A 23,550-nucleotide genomic window follows, 5' to 3' on the forward strand; every position below is an offset into this window, starting at 1 on the left:
TTACTTCCTTTACATATGTACTGTTACTTATCGGATACTTGACGTGAATTTACGATTGCATGTGTTTTTCATTCTAAAATGTAAACACCTTCCGCTACTGTACTGTCTGTTTTATTTTCCCTGCGGGCTTATAAAAACTCACGTTTGCAAAATAATGATAGCTTTTCTGTTTGTCCGCAGCCATCAGTATTCGGTGACGGGCTTCTCAAATGAAAACAACAGTGATTCCAAAGCCAGGACGTTTTATTGCTGCTAATATTGGTTCTGTCGTACGATAGTAAATCACAAATAGTTGTATATTTTTGTTATTATCGGCCAGAAAGTACATTCCTTGGAAAGTGGCAGATGTAGCACCATTGTGCTTTTTCCTTCTTTTTTTTTCAAAGGCTTCATAATAATGCCTCATTTTTTATTTATTTAATGGAATTGTGGTTGTCTGGGAAATTTCAGTGCTGCGAGGCCCCCGTTAATCACAAATACTTGAGGAGTCGGCCATTAAAGACAAACCAAACATGCAATATGTCTAATAATGCCTGTATATATGTATCTTTATGAGTTGACATGTGCTTTTGTAAGGTTTGCAAACACAAAAATGTGTTTTTTACTCAATATGACAGTAATGTTCTTAGAATACTGAGAACATTTGTATAAAGCAATACAAAAAAAGTTCAAGCATAACTCCTAAACCAAACATGCAATATGTCTAATAATGCCTGTATTTATGTATATTTGTGAGTTTTACTAGAGACATGTGCTTTTGTAAGGTTTGCAAACTTAAAAAAATAGTTTTTTACTCAATATGACAGTAATGTTCTTAGAATCCTGAAAACATTTGTTTGAAACAATAAACATTTTTTTCAAGAATAACTCCTAAATTAAACATGCAATATGTATAATAATGCCTATACATATGTATCTTTATGAGTTTTACTAGAGACGTGCTTTTGTAAGGTTTGCAAACACAAAAATGTGTTTTTTACTCAATATGACAGTAATGTTAGAATCCTGAGAACATTTGTTTGAAGCAATAATATACATTTTTTTCAAGCATAAGTCCTAAATTCAACATGCAATATGTCTAATAATGCCTGTATATATGTATCTTTATGGGTTTTACTAGAGACATGTGCTTTTGTAAGGTTTGCAAACACAAAAATGTGTTATTTACTCAATATGACAGTAATGTTCTAAGAATGCTGAGAACATTTGTTTGAAGCAATAATAAAATTTTATCAAGCATAACTCCTAAATTAAACATGCAATATGTCTAATAATGCCTGTATATATGTACCTTAGTGAGTTTTACTAGAGACATCTACTTTTGTAAGGTTTACAAACACAAACAATATTTTTTTACTCAATATGACAATAATGTTCTTAGAATCCTAAGAACATTTGTTTGAAGCAATAAACATTTTTTTCAAGAATAACTCCTAAATTAAACATGCAATATGTCTAATAATGCCTGTATATATGTATCTTAGTGAGTTTTACTAGAGACGTGTGCTTTTGTAAGGTTTGCAAACACAAAAATTAGTTTTTTAGTCAATATGACAGTAATGTCCTAGAATCCTGAGAACATTTGTATAAAGCAATAAAAACAAGTGTTCAAGCATAACTCCTAAATTAAACATGCAATATGTCTAATAATGCCTGTATATATGTATCTTTGTGAGTTTTACTAGAGACATGTGCTTTTGTAAGGTTTGCAAACACAAACATTTGTTTTTACTCAATATGACAGTAATGTTCTTAGAATCCTGAGAAAATTAGTTTGAAGCAATACAATTTATTTCCAAGCATAACTCCTAAATTAAACATGCAATATGTCTAATAATGCCTGTATATATGTATCTGTGTGAGTTTTACTAGAAACATGTGCTTTTATAAGGTTTGCAAACACAAAAAGTTTTTTTTACTCAATATGATAGTAATGCTATTAAAATGCTGACAACCTTTGTATAAAGCAATAAAACATTTTTTTCAAGCATAACTCCTAAATTAAACACGCAATATGTCTAATAATGCCTGTATATATGTATCTTTGTGAGTTTTACAAGAGACATGTGCTTTTGTAAGGTTTGCAAACACAAAAATTAGTTTTTTACTCAATATGACAGTAATGTTCTTAGAATCCTGAAAACATTTATATAAAGCAATACAAACATTTTTTCAAGAATAACTCCTAAATTAAACATGCAATATGTCTAATAATGCCTGTATATATGTATCTTTGTCAGTTTTACTAGAGACATGTGCTTTTGTAAGGTTTGCAAACACAAAAATTTGTTTTTTACTCAATATGACAGTAATGTTCTTAAAATCCTCAGAAAATTAGTTTGAACTAATACATTTTTTTTCGAGCATAACTCCTAAATTAAACATGCAATATGTCTAATAATGCCTGTATATATGTATCTTTGTGAGTTTTACTAGAGACATGTGCTTTTGTAAGGTTTGCAAACACAAAAATGTGTTTTTTACTCAATATGACAGTAATGTTCTTAAAATCCTCAAAAAATTAGATTGAAGTAATAAAAAATTGTTTCAAGCATAAACTCCTAAATTAAACATGCAATATGTCTAATAATGCCCGTATATATGTATCTTTGTGAGTTTTACTAGAGACATGTGCTTTTGTAAGGTTTGCAAACACAAAAATGTGTTTTTTACTCAATATGACAGTAATGTTCTTAAAATCCTCAAAAAATTAGAGTGAAGTAATAAAAAATTGTTTCAAGCATAACTCCTAAACCAAACATGCAATATGTCTAATAATGTGGTTGCCCCAATAAAGAGCAAAAAAACATAAATAGAAAGATAGAAAAGGTAGAAAGCAATATGGCATGCAGCGGTTGAGTGGAACGAAAGAAAACGCAAAGATTGTAAAGGCTTTTTTGTGCTCTTCTGGTCTACAAAGCACATTGAGAGACGCACTGAGTCAGTTTTTCCGTTGATGTCGGGAGTGGACAGATTTATCATCACTGCTGTGAGCTGCACAGACAGTCAACTAAACCATCTGGAGCAATGGGAGGGAGAGAGAGAGAGAGAGAGAGAGAGAGAGAGAGAGAGAGAGAGAGAGAGAGAGAGAGAGTCCCTTAAAAAGCCGAAAAAACCCCCACCCTGGATGTGGATCATGTTGCAGCTCCGCTGTTGAAGAATATGGAGGATTATTGTTTTAACGTTGCAGTCTGCTTTCGGTCGATCATACGCGGGGAAACGAGGCGGATTAGGCGTGTTTAGTACTTATCGCGCTGCTTTCACGTGCACGTCGCTGCCCTGGGACGAGGGGGGGCTTTAGTGGGTCAGTGTTGGGACAAAAAAAGTTTGGATTTGGGCCGGCCGAGTGAGACCTCCCAGCAAATGCTTATGTTAGCGCTAGTAGCAAACAAAATGTAATTCCAAGCATATTTTGTAACTTGTGATACTGTTTTTTGCATGCTTTGCATTTGTTTTCTGGTCTCGTTCTTTTGTCAGCGTCACGACATATTTTGTAAAAATGATTTCCTTGTTCGATATAACTTCTTCACTTCAGATACATGGGTCAGGCATGGGTTCACATTTGATTCCCTGTACCTGGGAATTGATACCTGTTCTTAACGGTACCAATTTTCGGTACTTTTGTGTGTGTTAATTAATATTAATTGTTTTTGATAACAGATTCTCATTTTTTATTGCAACATTTAAATATGAGCTGCTCTCCAGTTGTTATACTTTGTTTTATTATTACATTTCTGAGTCTCAATTGTGGTTGCAAGTCCAAGACGTTAGATGGCAGCAGTGTATAGTTTGTAGTCGTTCAGTCTTTTGTTGCGCCCTAAAAAGTGTTAATACTGTAAGTATTGTACTTATAGCTGTTTGATTGTAAGGTGCATCTTTGTTGTAGTTCTCATTAACACATCTGGAGGTGTTGAATTCAATGGCCTTGTATGTCAATAGCAGAGCCGATGTGTATTAGCATCAAGCTAGCGCATTTTTGTAAAAGTGGAGTCATACTTACGTTTTTAAGTCAATTTCTTTGTTGGCATTAAAAATCGCAAGTGCCAAAGTGAGTCGGTATCCGGCCGTGACGTCACGCACAACCCAGGTACCGTAATATAGCACGGATGGATTTTTACATAAATCGGCCGATGCCAAAAAAAAGCTCCAGATTCGGTACTCATCCCTTGATACGATGCCAATATTGGAGCATTGAGTATTGGGTGATATCAACCCAACACAATATCAGCACAAATCATTGTACATATTTTTATTTTGTCGTATGAAAAGTCAGAAACGCATTGAAAAACACTAACCTTACGACTTATGCTGTCTTTAGGTTGAAGTAAATCGGTAGTTGGGTTTGGTGCGCCAAAATGAAAATTGACAACGGAAACTGAGGAAGCAAAAAGGCGAAACACTGAACAAAATTAGGCCATTTACTATTACCATGACAATCAAGGTATTGCAACTGTCTGTCCTAAAAACGATCATAACGTTATGAAAATATTTATTTACCACTGGTTTTACAACCACAGAACACAAAAATGATAACGCACAAGCCAAATAATGGACGGTGCTACAGACAATATGACAATATCAGGTGGGCGATCGGAATGTTTGGATAGGACAGGGGTCGGATACCCAAAACGTTGAAAGAGAATATTGGACCAAAAATAATAAAAACTAATCTATCTGGAGCTGCTAAAAATGAAAGCCGTATATAAGTCTTATAATGAAGGAAACACATGACGTAAGTGTCTATATTAGCCTACTATCAAAATGACTGTGTCGCAGGCTGAAGCTGATTTTCGTTGACAGAAATGTTGAAATTTAATCTTTAGTAAATCAGAAGCTACTCAGAAGGTGAGCTAACTCCTGGAAATGCTGGCGTTTAATGGCCAAAGGTATAGATGTGTGTGTCCAAGTTAAAGGAGATGGCAGGCTGTCTTCTTTTAATAGATTTATTACAATCTTTGGCAAGCTAGGTAACGTTTGCTGTGGTCTGGAACAACATGGCACACAAACAACTATCTGAAATGCAGCCAATATTACATACAGATAATGTGTCATGAGACATGCCAAACTAAATTATATACAAAGAGGATAAACGTAAAGGAAATAAAATGAGCTCAAATATACTTACAAATGAGGCATAATGATGCAATATGTACATACAGCTAGCCCAAATAGCATGTTAGCATCGATTAGCCTGCAGTCACGCACTGACTAAATATGCCTGATTAGCACTCCACACAAGTCAATGACATCAACAAAGCCCACCTTTGTGCAATCACACACAGTATAAAACATTTGGTGGACAAAATGAGACAAAGAAGGAGTGGAAGATTTTACATGTAAAACAAACTGTTGCGTCACAGTCCACACTATGGTGAGTTCAAAAACCGCCGAAATTAGTAGGACAAAACCATGTTCACCAAATACTCATATTAAACACTTTCCATCCTTTCTAACTGAGCAACTGTGTGGTACAATTTCCCTTGTGGGTCATTAAAGTTTGTCTAAGTTCAAGTCTATGTTTGTATGTTTCAGCATTCCATGCATATACTGTCCTCTGGACCCCGTGCCAAAAGCTTCTTCTAGCTTATTTAGGGGACACTTTTACTTACCACCATTCTTAAATGATATTCACTACTGTTTTAATTGTAATATGGTGTTGTGAATAAACTTGAAACTAAGTCTAAGTCTATTAAACAGTGGGCTTTCGAACAATATAGCTCTATAGCTCAGTTGGTAGAGTGGCCGTGCCAGCAACTTGAGGGTTACAGGTTCGATTCCCGCTTCCACCATCTTAGTCACTGCCGTTGTGTCCTTGGGCAAGACACTTTACCCACCTGCTCCCAGTGCCACCCACACTGGTTTAAATGTAACTTAGATATTGGGTTTCACTATGTAAAAGCGCTTTGAGTCACTAGAGAAAAGCGCTATATAAATATAATTCAATTCAATTCAAGGTGTGTGTCATGTTTGTCCTCAAACAAAAAACATACTAAAACAAAATAAAAATATTTTCTCCTATTTTTTCCGTTTTCAACCCTTTTTAAAAAATGCTCCAGGGAGCCACTAGGGTGCTAAAGAGACGCATGCGGCTCGAGAGCCGCGGGTTGCTGACCCCCGGGATAGGAGAACGTCTTCGCCAAAGACCCTCCTTAATATTTCCACATTGCCCATGTTACAGATTGTCTTCCTCCGATATACTGAAGTATGTCTACAAGACAGACTTGTTGCCTTTACTTGTTGTCATCACAACATCCGGTTTTCAGTGACATAAGTCTTTCGGCCACTAACAATCATCTCTACTGGAACACGACAGGACCTAGGATCAGTTGGCTAGCTACTTATGCTTCTTTTGAGATTCGAAAGTCCTCTTGATTTGTTATTGGTGGTCATTCTTTGGCCCGAGTTACACATTCGGGAAAGGTCCACTGAGAGGACGCTGGCTCCCAGGAGGGTGTATCCGCCTCTCAATGGAGTATCTCAAGTACCAAGCCGAGAAGTGTGTGTACATCTCAGAGACTGACTGGCAGGATGTCCGTGAAGTGTGTGTAATGAGCTCAATCTAGCAGACGTAATTCCTCCGGTGTGATTCCCACGTCTGGTCACATGCTTAGGTCAGCGCTGATGTGGAGCGTGTCTTGTGTTGTTCAAGCGCCAGGGTGTTGGATCGCTCCACCAAGCCTCAAACTAGTGGAACGGAGGCCAGCCAGTGAGGCTGGGCAGTGCGTACCTTGGTAAACCTCACTCCCTGACAACCTCAAGAGCAGTGTTGATAGCCGGGGCTTTTAGCTCGGGAGCTGGCATGCTTGTCTCGGCAGGCACACTAGCACCAATCGGTTGTACCAACACAAGAGACAATTCGGAACTAAGAACGCAGAGTCTGCAATGATACTTCGATGAACAAAGACCTGAGCTATAGACGGGATTATGAAGACTAGGGATGTCCGATAATATCGGACGGCCGATATTATCGGCCGATAAATGCTTTAAATTGTAATATCGGAAATTGTCGGTATCGGTTTCAAAATTATCGGTATCGGTTTCAAAAAGTAAAATGTATGACTTTTTAAAACGCTGCTGTACGGAGTGATACACGGACGTAGGGAGAAATACAGAGCGCCAATAAACCTTAAAGGCACTGCCTTTGCATGCCGGCCCAGTCACATAATATCTACGGCTTTTCACACACACAAGTGAATACAAATCATACTTGGTCAACAGCCATACAGGTCACACTGAGGGTGGCCGTACAAACAACTTTAACACTGTTACAAATATGCGCCACACTGTGAACCCACACCAAACAAGAATGACAAACACATTTCGGGAGAACATCTGCACCGTAACACAACATAAACACAACAGAACAAATACCCAGAAGCCCTTGCCGCACTAACTCTTCCGGGACGCTACAATATACACCCCCCCGCTACCCCCTACCCCAAAACCCCATCCCGCCCACCTCAACCTCCTCATGCTCTCTCAGGGAGAAAAACAATGCACTTTGTGACTTCAATAATAAATATGGCAGTGCCATGTTGGCATTTTTTGTTCCATAACTTGAGTGGATTTATTTTGGAAAACCTTGTTAAATTGTTTAATGCATCCAGCGGGGCATCACAACAAAATTAGGCATAATAATGTGTTAATTCCACGACTGTATATATCGGTATCGGTTGATATCGGAATCGGTAATTAAGAGTTAGACAATATCGGAATATCGGCAAAAAAGCCATTATCGGACATCTCTAATGAAGACCGAAAGAAACTTTAAAAGTTCTTAGAAACAATGACAGTATCGAACTTGGAGTGTTCCTATACACACAAAATGTTATCTACCGTTTGAAAATGTCACCAATTTGCATATCTATCGAGTGTTTAGCGTCTGAGTACGGTGTTTGATCAAACGTTGTTAGCCAACTGCATGAACAACTCAACGTAGGAGTCTGATGTACACAACGATGCAAAAATGGTTATTATTCAATTTTTACTACCAAGAACGAGCCGATTTTTACAAATTAAACTGCAAAGAAACCCCGAAAACGTTAGTCTTCTTGTCTCTCATAAGGATTGTGAAGGATAGGCAATATTCCCCTTTAAGGTCGATGGGTTATTGACACAATTGTTTGTGCTTTGTGTGCAGAACCCTGCAGTCAATAACTCGGATTGCGTTCAAATTTTGCGTGTCGGTAACACAGCTTGAGATGTCCACACGAGCCAAAATTGGTATTTCCTCCTTACATTTTGATGAAGTTATTGTTATCTGTTGGCACTGACCTTATTATATACACACAAAAGTTTATCCTACCGTTTGAAAATGTCAACAATTTGCATATTTATCGAATTTTTAGCGTCAGAGTACATTGTGTGATCAAAAGTTGTTAGCCAACTGCATAAACAACTCAACGTAGAAGTCGGATGTACACAACAATGCAAAATTAGTTATTTTTCCATTTTTGTTAGCAAGCAAGAAGTTTTTGTAATATACCGTAGTATTTCTTCGTATTTTTCGACATTTGTCATCCGATAAAAAACCAATCCACTTTCATAATGTTTGGCTCCTTCATGACACACACTGCCACTAAAACATTCACATTTTTTCAGGATATTCAGGCTGTCTTTGTATAACGTCCAAAAAATTCCAGATTTTTGCGGATTTCTCACTTTTTCACTTATTCTCTCTTAAAAAGTGGTCCTACTTTTACATTTCTCAACCGATTCAAACCGTTCCAAAGTCAAAATGCTCCATGTTAATGTTAGTCAATAACTAGCATGCTAACTTAAACATGTTACCAGGGTACCACTAAAATGCTCGTTTTTTTATTTTTCATTTCGGTACTTGATGCATGCTAGCTGTTAGAATGCTAGCTTTTTTTTCTGCCAATTTGCAGGTATACACATCAGAGTCATATATTTTGGTACTTGACACATGCTAAGATTTAGCTCATTTTGGTAGGTCTACAGCTAAGAGTTATATAATGTGTTACTTGATGCTATCTGGCTAACGTGCTAACTGTTAGCATTTTAGTTCGGCTTTGGCTTTTTAGCATTCACATGGATTTTACTGAAATTGCATTTTCTTGCTGAGGTTTTAATTGTGGAAGCTCACACAGCGAAAAAATAAATACATCCAAGTCCTTATCCTTCTATGAAGTCTTCTGGAATTTTGTTTGGATTTTTTGGAGTAATTTGTCCAACTAACTAGGCAAATGTTCTTGTTCGTTTGGCAGATTATTTAGCACATTTTATGAAGTAGCTTGAGATAAGTAAAATTGGGGAAACATAGTAAGAAACCAGATGTTGTCAGTCAAGTATCAGTATGCTAGACCAGGGTTCTTGGATTATCCGTTTGTGCAGTGTAGCGATCTACGTTCTGGTTCCTGGCAGATGATTTAAGGTATATTACAATCAAATTCCGGTGGCTGTAAAAAAAAGCTACCCTTTTAAAAAGTTCAGTGGAATGACGCCGTGTATTTTTTTGGTGTGCATTATCTCGGCAAATTAACCCCGAATTAGCCCCGAACTGTTCAACTGTGCAGTCAATAGAACAATACAAACCTTGGTGGTGCCGATGGTGAAAAGGCGATATTTTCAACCGATTTTTGTGGTCTATCTCTGCTTTCTATACATTTCTAAACGACAATGGATCCTCAATAAAATTATTAATTATTAATGTTCTTGAAAGTTAGGTAACCATTGATTCTGTGTCGTTATAAAATCTGGCATGAAAAGAGGAGCTTATCCCTCTGGACAAGCCTTGAAAGATATATTAAAAAGTCGGGCTCTGAATCTTTGGGCACCAAACAATTCGATTCGATTCGATTTTTAGGGGTAGCGATTCAATTCAGAATCGATTCTTGATGTAAAAACAGTACTTTTTAAATAACATTGGGTGCCAGTTCTTTGATTAACTACATTCCTCCATGAAATAGATAAACAGCTATGATGAATTTCTATATTACTTCAAAGAAAAATGGTTTTGTTGAATACAATTCAACCCAAACATTAAATAAAGTCAAATACAAATAAGGCAACAAAAGAAGTATCCAACACTTTTCTTTTATAAAGTAAATCTGTACAGTAGATAAGATCATCTTCATCAGGGGTGCTCACACTTTTTCTGCAGACGAGCTACTTTTCAATTGATCAAGTTGTGGAGATCTACCTCATTCATATATATAATTTATATTTACTTATTCATGAAATATATGTTTTTGTTAACAAGTTAAAGGTGTTTAATGATAATGCAAGCATGTTTAACACATATAGTTAATATTGTTAATAAATTAAAGGTGTTTAATGATAATACAAGTATGTTTAATACATATAGTTAATATTGTTAACAAGTTAAAGGTATTTAAAGATAATGCAAGCATGTTTAACACATATAGTTAATATTGTTAACAAAATAAAGGTGTTTGATGATAATACAAGCATGTTTAACACATAGTTAATATTGTTAATAAATTAAAGGTGTTTAATGATAATACAAGAATGTTTAATACATATAGTTAATATTGTTAACAACTTAAAGGTGTTTAAAGATAATACAAGCATGTTTAACACATATAGTTAATATTGTTAACAAGTTAAAGGTGTTTAAAGATAATACAAGCATGTTTAACACATATAGATTCCTTTCTTTCATGAAGACAAGAATATAAGTTGGTGTATTACCTGATTCTGATGACTTGCATTGATTGGAATCAGACAGTGGTGCTGATACGTCCGCATTTTCGAATGGAGGAGAAAAAAAGCCCTCCTTTCTGTTCAACACCACATGAAAGTGGTTGGTTTTTGGCATCTTATTTGTCCAGCTCCCGTACTCCTTTGTATACACTTTACAAGAAATACATTGTCGGCAAACTCCGTAGCTTGCTAGCTTGTGCACGCCAGCTTTCTGAGACTCTTATTTTGGTAGCGCAACTGTGCAACTGTGCAGTCGGTCTTTGGAGTTTTGACGACAGGTACGGCGCCAGAGTCTGTTGAAATAAAGTGTTTCTCGCCTTCCAGTCGGTAATTTTACTGAGCTGGTAGCAGCCAGCGTCATCTCAGAAGACCCTCGGGTGCCGTGAATGTCAATCAAGTGACGAAAGTGACGTCATAGTGAAGATTTATGATCGCTCATTTTTAGGACTATTTTTTTAATGCCCTCCGAGATCGACCGGTAGCTCGCGATCGACGTAATGAGCACCCCTGATCTACATCAACAATATGATTTGTCTGAGTGCCTGGACAGGTCAGTATTAAAAAATAAAAATAATAAATAAATAGTTTTGAATTTTTTTTAATAGATTAAGAATCGCGATTAATCCTAAAATCGATTTTTTTTTTTTTGACACCTCTTTTAAGAAGGTACTGTAGAAACACCTGAAAGACAACCACAGGGGTTAAAGCAACACTCAACTATTTTTAGTCACGGCCCCTTTGGGGACATCATTTTCCCCCCGCCCTGTCCCTAAATTGTAAATAGGATTAAGAACTTGATAATATGTATTTATTTATCCGTACAAACCACTGCACCTTTTCTCACTCCGTATATCAAACAAACCTTTAACGAAGTGATCACTGCAAACCCGTGCGTTTTTCGAGTCAATCCTAAAATCTTGCACTCTTCCGCCCTTCTTGATTACCTTTCTAGGAACTCTGAAGAAACATTTATCCTTTTCGCGATTTGACCCATCGGTACAGCCGAAAACAACACAGGCATAGGGCATTTTTTCTTTGAGTACTGCCCATTGAGAACAGAGCTAGCTTGACCACCACGCATATTTTAAGGGCGGGACTTGAGCCGGACGTGACGCCAGTAACATCCAAGCAACAGGAAGTAGCGGTTCAACGATCGCACCCCAGTGCTTCTAGAATAGTGGCCAGTGATCTGTCTGGAGATTTCCGGTATCAGAGTCTTTTTTTCATTCTTAAACGATTCACAAGCCTCCAGCTAGGTGGCAGCACTGCTCGGATCAATCAACAGGCTCCACCAGGAAATAAGACCAACAAAGTGTGGCCAACTCGGTTTAAGAGTTGGTCCCCAACATGGCGCCCTGTCATCATGTGACGGGCTTTTGACCAATCATTGTGTAAATTCTCTTATGGTTTTCTACACCAAAATTTATCTATTCAACTTCTTCTTCTTCTTCTCCAGATATTAGAGCGCTCTACCTTCCACATTTTTCACCCGATTCAAACCGTTCCAACTTCAAACTGTTCGGCTTATTCGGGAATCGCGGGCTTTCCCTTGACAAATTCCAAAAATTTCTCGGATCTCCCAGAATCCCAGGTTTTCCGGGACATTTTTCCCATTCAAAATGAATTTTTCAAACTTCCACCATTTCCACATTTTTCAACCGTTTAAAACCATTCCACCTTCAACATATTCCACTCACCCTGGACATTCAAAGTATTGTTTTTCCAAGTAAAAATAAATTCCAGGAATTCCCAGAATTTCCGTTTTTTTCAAACCCTTTTTTGACCCTTTTTCCTGGCGACTACTCCTTCCACATTTTTCAACCCACTTCAACCGTTCCACCGTCCAAACATTCCTCTTAATCAGGACAAAAAATGAAGTTGTTTTTCAAACTGTAAAAATTCCCGGTTTTCTCGAAATTCCAGGAACTCCTTAATACCATTTCTCAATTAAAAATGTTACTACTTCAACATTTCTTGACCAATTTGAAAAATTCCAACACCAACCATTTCAACTCATTCAAGTTTTCAAAAAAATGTTCTCGAACTTCCCAAATTTTGGGGAAATTCCCTTTGAAATCAATGGGACATTCCTCAAATATCCCCAATTGCCACATTTTTCATCTGATTCAAACGGTTCCAAATTCAAAAATATTCAGCCTGTTTGGGAATTGTGTGCTCTAATTCAACAATTCTAAAAAAAAATTATCCAGGATTTCAGTTCAACGTCAGCATTGGAGCATTCACACGCAATTCCTTCAGGAATTGCCTCATCTAGTTCAAGATATTGTCCGGCCAGACTCTCTGATGGTCAGAAGCTCCTCACATGACTACAGGGCGCCATGAATGGGGACAAACTCTGTTTCACTCTCACTATACATGGCTCTGATGCCCAAATATATTGGTTGCATGCTTGCATACATGAACTACAGACATCCTTTAAAGTTTTATAATCATTTAACCAGAGGGCATGAGAAAACTATACACATTTATTTTGCTCGGTGGCATGTAGGTGCCAGCAGTTCATAGAGTGTTTTTTAAAGATATTTGTTTATTGGAATTTTTTGGACAAACAGTGAACAGAAATACAGTACAACACAAATCAAATGTTCTTCTACCGCCCCGCCCTACAGAAAAAAAATAAAATCAGTCAAATAAATTCAAGCAAATATTGATACAAAGCCACAGACAACTGCACTTCCGGATTGCCTTAACACAAAAGCAAACAAAAGGCCCGTCAATCACCCACAATTCATCAGCCCACATAGTCTAGTGACTAGACTATGTGGACTGATGAATTGACTAGTCTAAAGGCTTGTACGGACAAATAAATAAATATGTTTGGATTCTCTTTTGTAATTCAATAATTGAGAATCACTGGGATAAAGTACCGTATTTTTTAGACCGTAGGGCGGACTGGATTATAAGGCGCACGGCCGAGGAGCGGGTCTATTCAGGTCCATTTTCATACAACCGGATTATAAAAGGCATTAAAGCGGTCATATTATGATTTTCTTTCTATATTTAAAACACTTCCTTGTGGTCTACATCAGTGCTTTTCAACCTTTTTTGAGCCAAGGCACATTTTTTGCGTTGAAACAATTCGGAGGCACATCACCAGCAGAAATCATTAAAAAACGAAACTCAGTTGACCGTAAAAAGTCGTCGCAAGTGTTGTATATGAATTCAAACCATAACCAAGCATGCATCACTATAGCTCTTGTCTCAAAGTAGGTGTACTGACCTATTTGGAGTTTATTGCTGTTTTCCTCTGTGTAGTGTTTTAGTTCTTGTCTTGAGCTCCTATTTTGGTGGCTTTTTCTCTTTTTTTTGGTATTTTCCTGTAGCAGTTTCATGTCTTCCTTTGAGCGATATTTCCTGCGTCTACTTTGTTTTAGAAGTCAAGAATATTTCAGTTGTTTTTATCCTTCTTTGTGGGGACATTGTTGATTGTCATGTCATGTTCGGATGTACATTGTGGACGCCGTCTTTGCTCCACAGTAAGTCTTTGCTGTCGTCCAGCATTCTGTTTTTGTTTACTTTGTAGCCAGTTCAGTTTCAGTTTCGTTCCGCATAGCCTCCCCTAAGCTTCAATGCATTTTCTTAGGGGCACTCACTTTTTATTTATTTTTGGTTTAAGCATTAGATACCTTTTTACCTGCACACTGACTCCCGCTGTTTCCGACATCTACAAAGCAATTAGCTACTGGCTGCCAGAGGTGGGACCAAGTCATTGTTTTGCAAGTCACAAGTAAGTCTCAAGTCTTTGCCCTCAAGTCCGAGTCAAGTCCCGAGTCAAGACAGGCAAGCCCCGAGTCAAGTCCAAAGTCAAGACTGGAAAGTCTCAAGTCAAGTCCTAAGTCCTGCATTTTGAGTTTCGAGTCCTTTCAAGTCCTTTTAACCACAGACTAATATATTAACACAGATTGTGTATGCTTTTCAAACGCTGTATTTATTTATTAAAACAAGTGCATTTTAAATTGCAGGAAAGAAAATTGTGCTGACATTGCACTTTATAATAGCACTATTAACCAGTCATTTTAAACATTAACTCATTCCTTTACAGAACAAACACATTGAAAAATAAAGTGCAAATGTACTTATTTGTACAAAAGTGTTAACATTGAAAAAACATGACATATACGTGAACATAACAAAACCGGTGGTTGGGGACCACTGAGGTAAACAACCAACAGTATGTCAGAAAGCTAGCTAAAACGGTACACATATTCATAATATAGTATACATTTTAACTGACCTTTATTTTACTATTTTTGTCTTTTTTTAGGTGGCTAAAATACGCGGTGCTGCTGACCGCCGTCTAACGTTACGTGTGATATATTGACTAACGTAACCCTGCTTAAAAAAAATCACTGAACAAAAAGTATGAATAAGGCAGTGAACTGCAACAGATTCCCGTGTTTGCAATAACGTTATAACGTTAGCAGTGAGTGCCTCACTGATTTAACTACACAGCAAATAAAAGTCACGTTACTTAGCCAATAAACGTTATCTTTCATTCAAAACTTACCGTTCTTTGTGCAACTTCAAATGCCGGACGAAGTTGGAAGATGTTGCCTCTCCATCAGTAATTTTCGAACCGCATGTGTTGCATACTGCAAACCGTTTTGTGTTGACCACCTCGTAATTTTTATACCCAAACAAAATTATTTTAGGTATCATTTTTTGTTCACTGGCGTGTGGTTTGGACATGTCTTCTTCCTTGGTTGTCCTGCAATTTGATTGGATGAATGCTGTGTGATGAAAACAAAGTAGATCTAATTTGATTGGCTGTTGTACTGAGACCACACCAGCTGACACACGCAACGCTGATAGACAAGTACAAAATGAAAAATACGGAGCGCTCCCGAATAACTTTTTCATCTTTGGGTTTTGGGGAAAGTAGCAAGTCATGTCAAGTCATGTCAATTCAAAAGGCTCAAGTCCAAGTGAAGTCACAAGTCATTGATGTTAAAGTCTAAGTCGAGTTGCAAGTCTTTTTACATTTTGTCAAGTCGAGTCTAAAGTCATCAAATTCATGACTCGAGTCTGACTCGAGTCCAAGTCATGTGACTCGAGTCCACACCTCTGCTGGCTGCCACCTACTGATATGGAAGAGTATTACACAGTTAGTCTGCCGAGCTCTAGACAGCATAGACACTCAACAACAACACATCATTTGCAGACTATAATTACTGGTTTGCAAAAAATATGTTTAACCCAAATAGGTGAAATTAGATAATCTCTCACGGCACACCAGACTGTATCTCACGGCACACTAGTGTGCCTCGGCACAGTGGTTGAAAAACACTGGTCTACATAACATGTGATGGTGGTTCTTTGGTCATGTTTTACTGACCGTCTTCAAGTCGCTTTCTGAACCGTTTCTTATTTACGGGGCTCCACTTCATCTTTGCTGTAGCGGTAGTTTTTAGCGCTCCCGTAGCGAGTCCGCTGACAGATATACGTGTGAACTGCACGCTACTAATATGTATTAAAAATGGCAACAGCGTAGGAGGAATGCCCAACAATGAGAGGATAGAGAAAAAGAAGGCGCTTCTTGACTGCAACCTTTACCAAAGATGGATAATCCACTGACATCGACTCAACAGGCGTCAGCACACATAGATCGTATGTGTGACTGCCATCTACTGGTCATACTTGTTGCTTGGAGGTTGGTAGTAAGATTTTAATACGTACATAAATCAAATCAAATCAAATCAACTTTATTTATAAAGCACATTTAAAATTTACCACAGGGGAAGGCGCTCTGTCGATTTTAAGCGCGCCTTATAGTCCGAAAAATAGGGTAAGTGTAACCTAGGGCCCTGCTTCATCTCGCCATCCTTAGCCTGGAACTCACTGAAGGCCCCTTGGACTAGACTTAGGACCTACTACTGGTTTGATAATATAGCATGGTGTCATTTTCAAGTGAAAAGTCAGAGGCTTTTAGGACAATCAGCTGAAATATAGAAAAAAAAGGGGGTCGGGGGGGGATCTTTCATCGGGCATTCTTGGTTTCCAGGAGGGGTCGGGTTCTCTCTCTGGCTGCTAATTACTGCTTGTCCTCGGCGCCAGGTCAAGCATGTGCCTACTGGAAGAGTCCGCCGCCGGCCTCACTTCGAGAAGAAGCGATGAGGGAAGGGAGGAGAGGGGCAGTGAAAGAGGGAAGAATGTTAATCTCCCCCCACCCTCCGTACAAAAAAAAAAACACCTCCTAATTCACTGTTCCAGCCCCCTCCTGTCAAAGCAGTGGTGCCGTCTGAAGGGTCCCTGAGGATGGTGAGCCACAGTGTGTGCGGGGGGGGGAGGGGGGGAATGGGAAGGGGATCCACCACAGACCTGGCGCGGGGCCGAGGCCAGGATTATGGATCTCAAACTACTGTTCAGAGAAAGGTGGAATAAGTGGAACTCAAAGGACTGGAACGCTGGCTTGTGAATATAAATCATGAACGTGAATGGAGAGAAACCATCTTTTTGGAAAAAACATTGTAAAGATCCGCTCGGGAGTGAATATCAAGAAATCGGACCTATGACTTAGCCCCGGCACAACATAAGAAGTCGAATGCTGTTGACATTTGTGTTGCGATACAGGTGCGATATCGGCAGAAAAAAACATAGATCTCTGACACGAGCCGGCCTGCGGTGAACATCAAAATGTCCTCCGATAAGCACACGAGTTGCGTCTTTTCTTGTATGTTGGTCGAATCGTTTACAAAAAGGTAACCATAGGAGCTAGTAGCTTCACAACAGCTAAGCACACAATAGCAAACAAGCTAGACACATGTAATAAATGTCCTTAATTCAGTGTGTCTCAATTATTTTTATTCAGAAAGAAGGAAAATATTTGGTGCCTCCCCACTCTCCACCGTGACTATAAATAGTATCATTAGTCTGTAAAATGGTTATAAGTCCACTTCTGCATTACATGGTATCCTTGTTAACGTTAAAGAAAACAATGAAGCTAAACCACATGTTCACAAGCACCCCCGCCCTCCCGGCATAATACAAGTATTAAATGATTACTTAAAGTGTCCAAAGCAGAAGCGTCTTAGAAAATGTCCAGTAACAAACGTGTCCGCACCATTCAAATTACTGCGTCGTGAGCTTAACTTTATGAATTGTCGTCAAAAAGCCAAATGACCACAACATACAAGGAATTTGACTCAGTAGTGCTTTCTTTGTACGACGCAAGAAACAAGGAGTTATTTTTTATACCTATTCTCAGAGTAATTTCACTACAAAATATAAAAAATATGTATGGTGATTCTGTCTGACATCATATTGGATTAATATTGGCATTGACCAATACCCAAGGCTTCAATATTGATATCATATCGGAAGTGAAAAAGTTTTATCGAGCAACTCTAAAATTATGGGACGGGCCATTTTAAAATTAAGTGGCAGTCCACATAAAAATTACGTGTCGGGCCACATTAATGACGTGGCAGCCACGTAAAATAATGCGTCAGGCCACATTACACTTATGTGATGTGCCAACCTAAAATTATGGGACAGGCCGAATTAAATTAAGTGGCAGTCCACGATAAAATGACGTGTCTAGCCACTTAAATAATGTGGCAGGCCACTTTAGACTTATGTGATGTGCCACCCTAAAATTATGGGACGGGCCATTTTAAAATTAAGTGGCAGTCCACAATAAAATGACCTGTCGGGCCACATTAATGACGTGTCGGGCCACTTAAATAAGGTGGTGGGCCACGTTAGACTTATGTGATGTGCCACCCTAAAATTATGGTATGGGACGGGCCACTTTTAAATAATGTGACAGTCCACAACAAAATGACGAGTCGGGCCACTTAAATAATGTGGCAGGCTACTTCAGACTCATGTGATGTGCCACCCTAAAATTATGGGACGGGCCATTTTAAAATTAAGTGGGAGTCCACAATAAAATTACTTGTCGGGCCACATTAATGATGTGGCAGCAATGTAAAATAAGGTGGCGTGCCACATTAGACTTATGTGATGTGCCACCCTAAAATTATGGGATGGGCCATTTTAAAATTAAGTGGCAGTCCACAATAAAATGACCTGTCGGGCCACATTAATGACGTGTCGGGCCACTTAAATAAGGTGGTGGGCCACGTTAGACTTATGTGATGTGCCACCCTAAAATTATGGGACGGGCCACTTTTAAATAATGTGACAGTCCACAACAAAATGACGAGTCGGGCCACTTAAATAATGTGGCAGTCTACTTCAGACTCATGTGATGCGCCACCCTAAAATTATGGGACGGGCCATTTTAAAATTAAGTGGGAGTCCACAATAAAATTACCTGTCGGGCCACATTAATGATGTGGCAGCAACGTAAAATAAGGTGGCGTGCCACATTAGACTTATGTGATGTGCCACCCTAAAATTATGGGACGGGACGAATTAAATTAAGTGACAGTCCTCAATAAAATGACGTGTCAGGTCACATTAATGGCGTGGCAGCCACGTAAAATAATGTGGCGGGCCACGTTGGACTTATGTGATGTGCCACCCTAAAATTATGGAACGGGCCAATTTTAAATGAAGTGGCAGTCCAAAAAAAAATCAATCAATCAAACTTTATTTATATAGCCCTTATTTACAAGTGTGGTTAAGGGCTATAATGACGTGGCGGACCACATGAAATGACGTGGCGGACCACGTGAAATGATGTGGCGGACCAAATGAAATGATGTGGCAGACCACGTTAGACTTATGTGATGTGCGACCCTAAAATTATGGGACGGGCCAATTTAAAATGAAGTGACGGTCCAAAATAAAATCAATCAATCAATCAAAGTTAATATGATTATTGTCATTATAGCCCTTAACCACACTTGTGATTAAGGGCTATAATGACAAGGGCTATAATGATGTGGCGGACCACATGAAATGATGTGGCAGACCTCATGTGGCGCTTTTAAAATTATGGGACGGGCCACTTTAGTATGACTTAGCGGTCCAAAATAAAATAATGTGGCAGGCCACAATAAAATGATATGGCGGGTAAAATAAAATTATGTGGCAGACCACATAAAATTATATGTCGGGCCACATTAATGATGTGTCGGACCACATAAAATAATGATACGTACGAGAACCAAGGCCGCCTACTAGGGAAGCAGGGGTTTGTCGCGACCAATCTTCAAAGAAGCGCGAGTGGAGGATTATGTCGGGTTAAAGTCGGACTGGAGCTCAAGAGTTGCTATTTAGCATGAATGAGTACATAAATGACGAGTACATGAATGAGTACATGAATGAGTACATAAGTGGCGAATAAACACCAAGCGTGCACGCCAGGGGAAACCTCTCGGATGTGAGGCCAGGTGTGTAAACACGTCGGCCTAACAAGGTGCGATTGAGGTCCGTACCTGCGGTTCGGATGTGGTCGTCGGCGGCTTCCTCCACAACGGAATCCCGTGAATGACGGCGTGTGTCTCGCCGGCCTTCTCTTCGGTGGTCCCCTCGACAGAGAAGCGCGTCGTTGTGTTTGTGGTCACACCTTCTCCGCTTGGCTCACCTCCGCGTGACCTCGCCCAGGGGCCCTCGGATCTGCAGGGATGAAAAAACAAAGCCCTGATTGCAATAGAAGACGGTAAAGCAGGATTGTGGAGCACTGAAGGGCTTGATGGATTGTTTCCTGCTCCGAAAAATGCTTATCGTCACGGGATTAGTGCGCCGTTTATTTAGATACATTCTCCAGACCGAGGTTGTTAACGTGTCGCCGGCGGCCGCGTGCGCACTTGCCGCCTTAAAAGGCAGAAAATCTGCTTAAAGAATGCATGGAAGCTGCAGGCGACGTCTGCCTGCTGGCTACTAAAACATTTGAAGCACCGACGACCGCCGCTCTTAGACCCTCGCTAGTCTACACCACCACTCTCTATTTCCTTAGACCAGGGGGGGTCCAACTCATTTTCATTGAGGGCCATGTGGCAATTATGGCTGCCTTCAGAGGGCCACATGGAACAGTGAATTATTCATAAGAATATACACTTGGAATAAGGCTTGGAACATCAAGTGTACTACTTGTGCAATTGTCAAAACTGACAGAGCAAATACGTTTAACCAGAAAGGGCTTCTTTTTTTTTTAATTTCCAGCCTTACGCAGGCCACATAAATGATGTTTTGGGACGCTTTAAAAAGAAGCGGCCGTCCACATGAATGACGTGGAGCACCACCTTAAAAATGGCGAGGAAGACTATAAAAAATGATGTAGCAGACCATATAAATTAACGTGGGGGCCCACATTAGAATTATGGGACGGGCCAAGTTAAAATGATGTGGAGGTCCACGATAAAATGATATGGTGGGTCACACGAATGATGTAGCAGACCACAAGCGTGCCAGGTTAAAATGATGGGACGGGCTACGTTAAAATTAAGTGGCAGTCCACAATAAAATGACGTGTCGGACCACACAAAATAATGTGGCGGGCCACGTTAGACTCATGTGATGTGCCAGCCTAAAATTATGGGATGGGCCACCTTAATGAAGCACAAGCCAAATAAAATAATGTGGCGGGCCACATTAGACTTATGTGTTGTGCCACCCTAAAATTATGGGATGGGCCAATTTAATGAAGCGGAAGCCAAATAAAATAATGTGGCGGGCCACATTAGCCTTATGTGTTGTGTCACCCTAAAATTTTGGGATGGGCCAGATTAAAATTAAGTGACATTCCATAATAAAATGACGTGTCAGGCCACATTAATAATGTGGCGGACCACATAAAATAATGTGGCGGGCCACATTAGACTTATGTGATGTGCCACCCTAAAATTATGGGACGGGCAACATTAAAAATAAGTGGCAGTGCACAATAAAATGACGTGTCGGGCCCCATTAGACTCATGTGATGTGCCACCCTAAAATTATGGGATGGGCGGAAGCCAAATAAAATAATGTGGCGGGCCACATTAGCCTTATGTGTTGTGTCACTCTAAAATTTTGGGATGGGCCACTTCAAAATTAAGTGACATTCCATAATAAAATGATGTGTCAGGCCACATTAATGATGTGGCGGACCACGTAAAATAATGTGGCGGGCCACATTAGACTTATGTGATGTGCCACCCTAAAATTATGGAATGGGCCATTTTAAAATTAAGTGACATTCCATAATAAAATGACGTGTCAGGCCACACGAATGATGTGGCGGACCACGTAAAATAATGTGGCGGGCCACATTAGACTTATGTGATGTGCCACCCTAAAATTATGGGACGGGCAACATTAAAAATAAGTGGCAGTGCACAATAAAATGACGTGTCTGGCCACATTAGACTCATGTGATGTGCCACCCTAAAATTATGGGATGGGCCAACTTAATGAATCGGCAGCCAAATAAAATAATGTGGCGGGCTACATTAGCCTTATGTGTTGTGTCACCCTAAAATTTTGGGATGGGCCATTTTAAAATTAAGTGACGTTCCATAATAAAATGACGTGTCGGGCCACACGAATGATGTGGCGGACCACATAAAATAATGTGGCGGGCCACATTAGACTTATGTGTTGTGCCACCCTAAAATTTAGGGACGGGCCACTTTAAAATAAAGTGACATTCCACAATAAAATGACGTGTCAGGCCACATCAATGATGTGGCAGCCACATAAAATAATGCGGCGGGCCACATTAGACTTATGTGATGTGCCACCCTAAAATTATGGGACGGGCAACATTAAAAATAAGTGGCAGTCCACAATAAAATGACGTGTCAGCCTAAAATTATGAGATGGGCCACATTAATGAAGCGGAAGCCAAATAAAATAACGTGGCGGGCCACATTAGACTTATGTGTTGGATCACCCTAAAATTTTGGGACGGGCCACTTTAAAATTAAGTGACATTCCACGATAAAATGACGTGTCGGGCCACGATAATGATGTGGCGGACCACATAAAATAATGTGGCATGCCACGTTACAATTATGTGATGTGCCACCCTAAAATTATGGGATGGGCTACCTAATGAAGCGGAAGCCAAATAAAATAATGTGGCGGGCCACATTAGACTTATGTGTTGTGCTACCCTAAAACGGGCCACTTTAAAATTAAGTGGCATGTCCACAAAAAAATGACGTGTCGGGCCACATTAATGCAGTGGCAGACCACATAAAATAATGTGGCGGGCCACGTTAGACTTATGTGATGTGCCACTCTAAAATTATGGTACGGGCCAATTTAAAATGATGTGGCCGCCCAAAATAAAATCAATCAAAGTTTATTTATAAAGCCCTTAATCACAAGTGTGGTCAAGGACTATAATGACGTGGCGGACCACATGAAATGGCGGGGCACATTAGAATCATTTGGCGTGCTTCCTTAAATTATGGGACGGGCCACTTTAGTATGACTTAGCGGTCTAAAATAAAATAATGTGGCAGACCACATTAAATGGCCGCGACAAAATAATTATATGGCATGCCACATTAAAATTATGGGGCAGTCCACAATAAAATGACGTGTCGGACCACATAAAATAATGTGACAGGCCACATTAGAATTATGTGATGTGCCACCCTAAAATGAAGTTGCAGTCTAAAATTAAATAATTCAATCAATCAAAGTTTATTTATATAGTCCTTAATCACAAGTGTGGTTAAGGGCTATAATAATGACTTCGTTAGAAGTCTTTTTTAGAGGCAAATTAACCCTACCATGCCCCGCTCCCTCCAGCTTACTGACCTTGCCTCTCTACCTTGCTAACATGTAGTAATGTCAATCCAAGTCTATACTGGTCCATATAAGTACGTCTGGCACACGTTGACGTCACTGTGATCCCACTGTTAAAAAAAAGAAACAATAAATTAATTTAAAAAAATTAAAAAAACACAGCATTATTCAAAACTCCAAATTGTGTATCCA

General features: G+C 39.3%; 1 protein-coding gene and 1 long non-coding RNA gene across 3 annotated transcripts in view; one reads left to right on the forward strand and one right to left on the reverse strand.

The window, feature by feature from the left end:
- col5a1 (procollagen, type V, alpha 1) overlaps positions 1-23,550 on the forward strand; it is a 159,598-nt gene that overhangs the window by 19,503 nt on the left and 116,545 nt on the right. The window lies entirely within an intron of this gene.
- Positions 19,775-23,550, reverse strand: part of LOC133610338 (uncharacterized) — a 36,825-nt gene continuing 33,049 nt past the window's right edge. Inside the window, exons 2-3 of the long non-coding RNA XR_009815853.1 lie at positions 23,371-23,468; positions 19,775-20,235 (exon numbers count right to left, since the gene is read on the reverse strand). This is a non-coding gene — a long non-coding RNA (uncharacterized lncRNA). The remainder of the gene's footprint in view (positions 20,236-23,370; positions 23,469-23,550) is intronic.

The sequence above is a fragment of the Nerophis lumbriciformis genome, linkage group LG11 (genome assembly GCF_033978685.3).
Source record: "Nerophis lumbriciformis linkage group LG11, RoL_Nlum_v2.1, whole genome shotgun sequence".
In the NCBI taxonomy this organism is placed as follows: Eukaryota; Metazoa; Chordata; class Actinopteri; order Syngnathiformes; family Syngnathidae; genus Nerophis; species Nerophis lumbriciformis.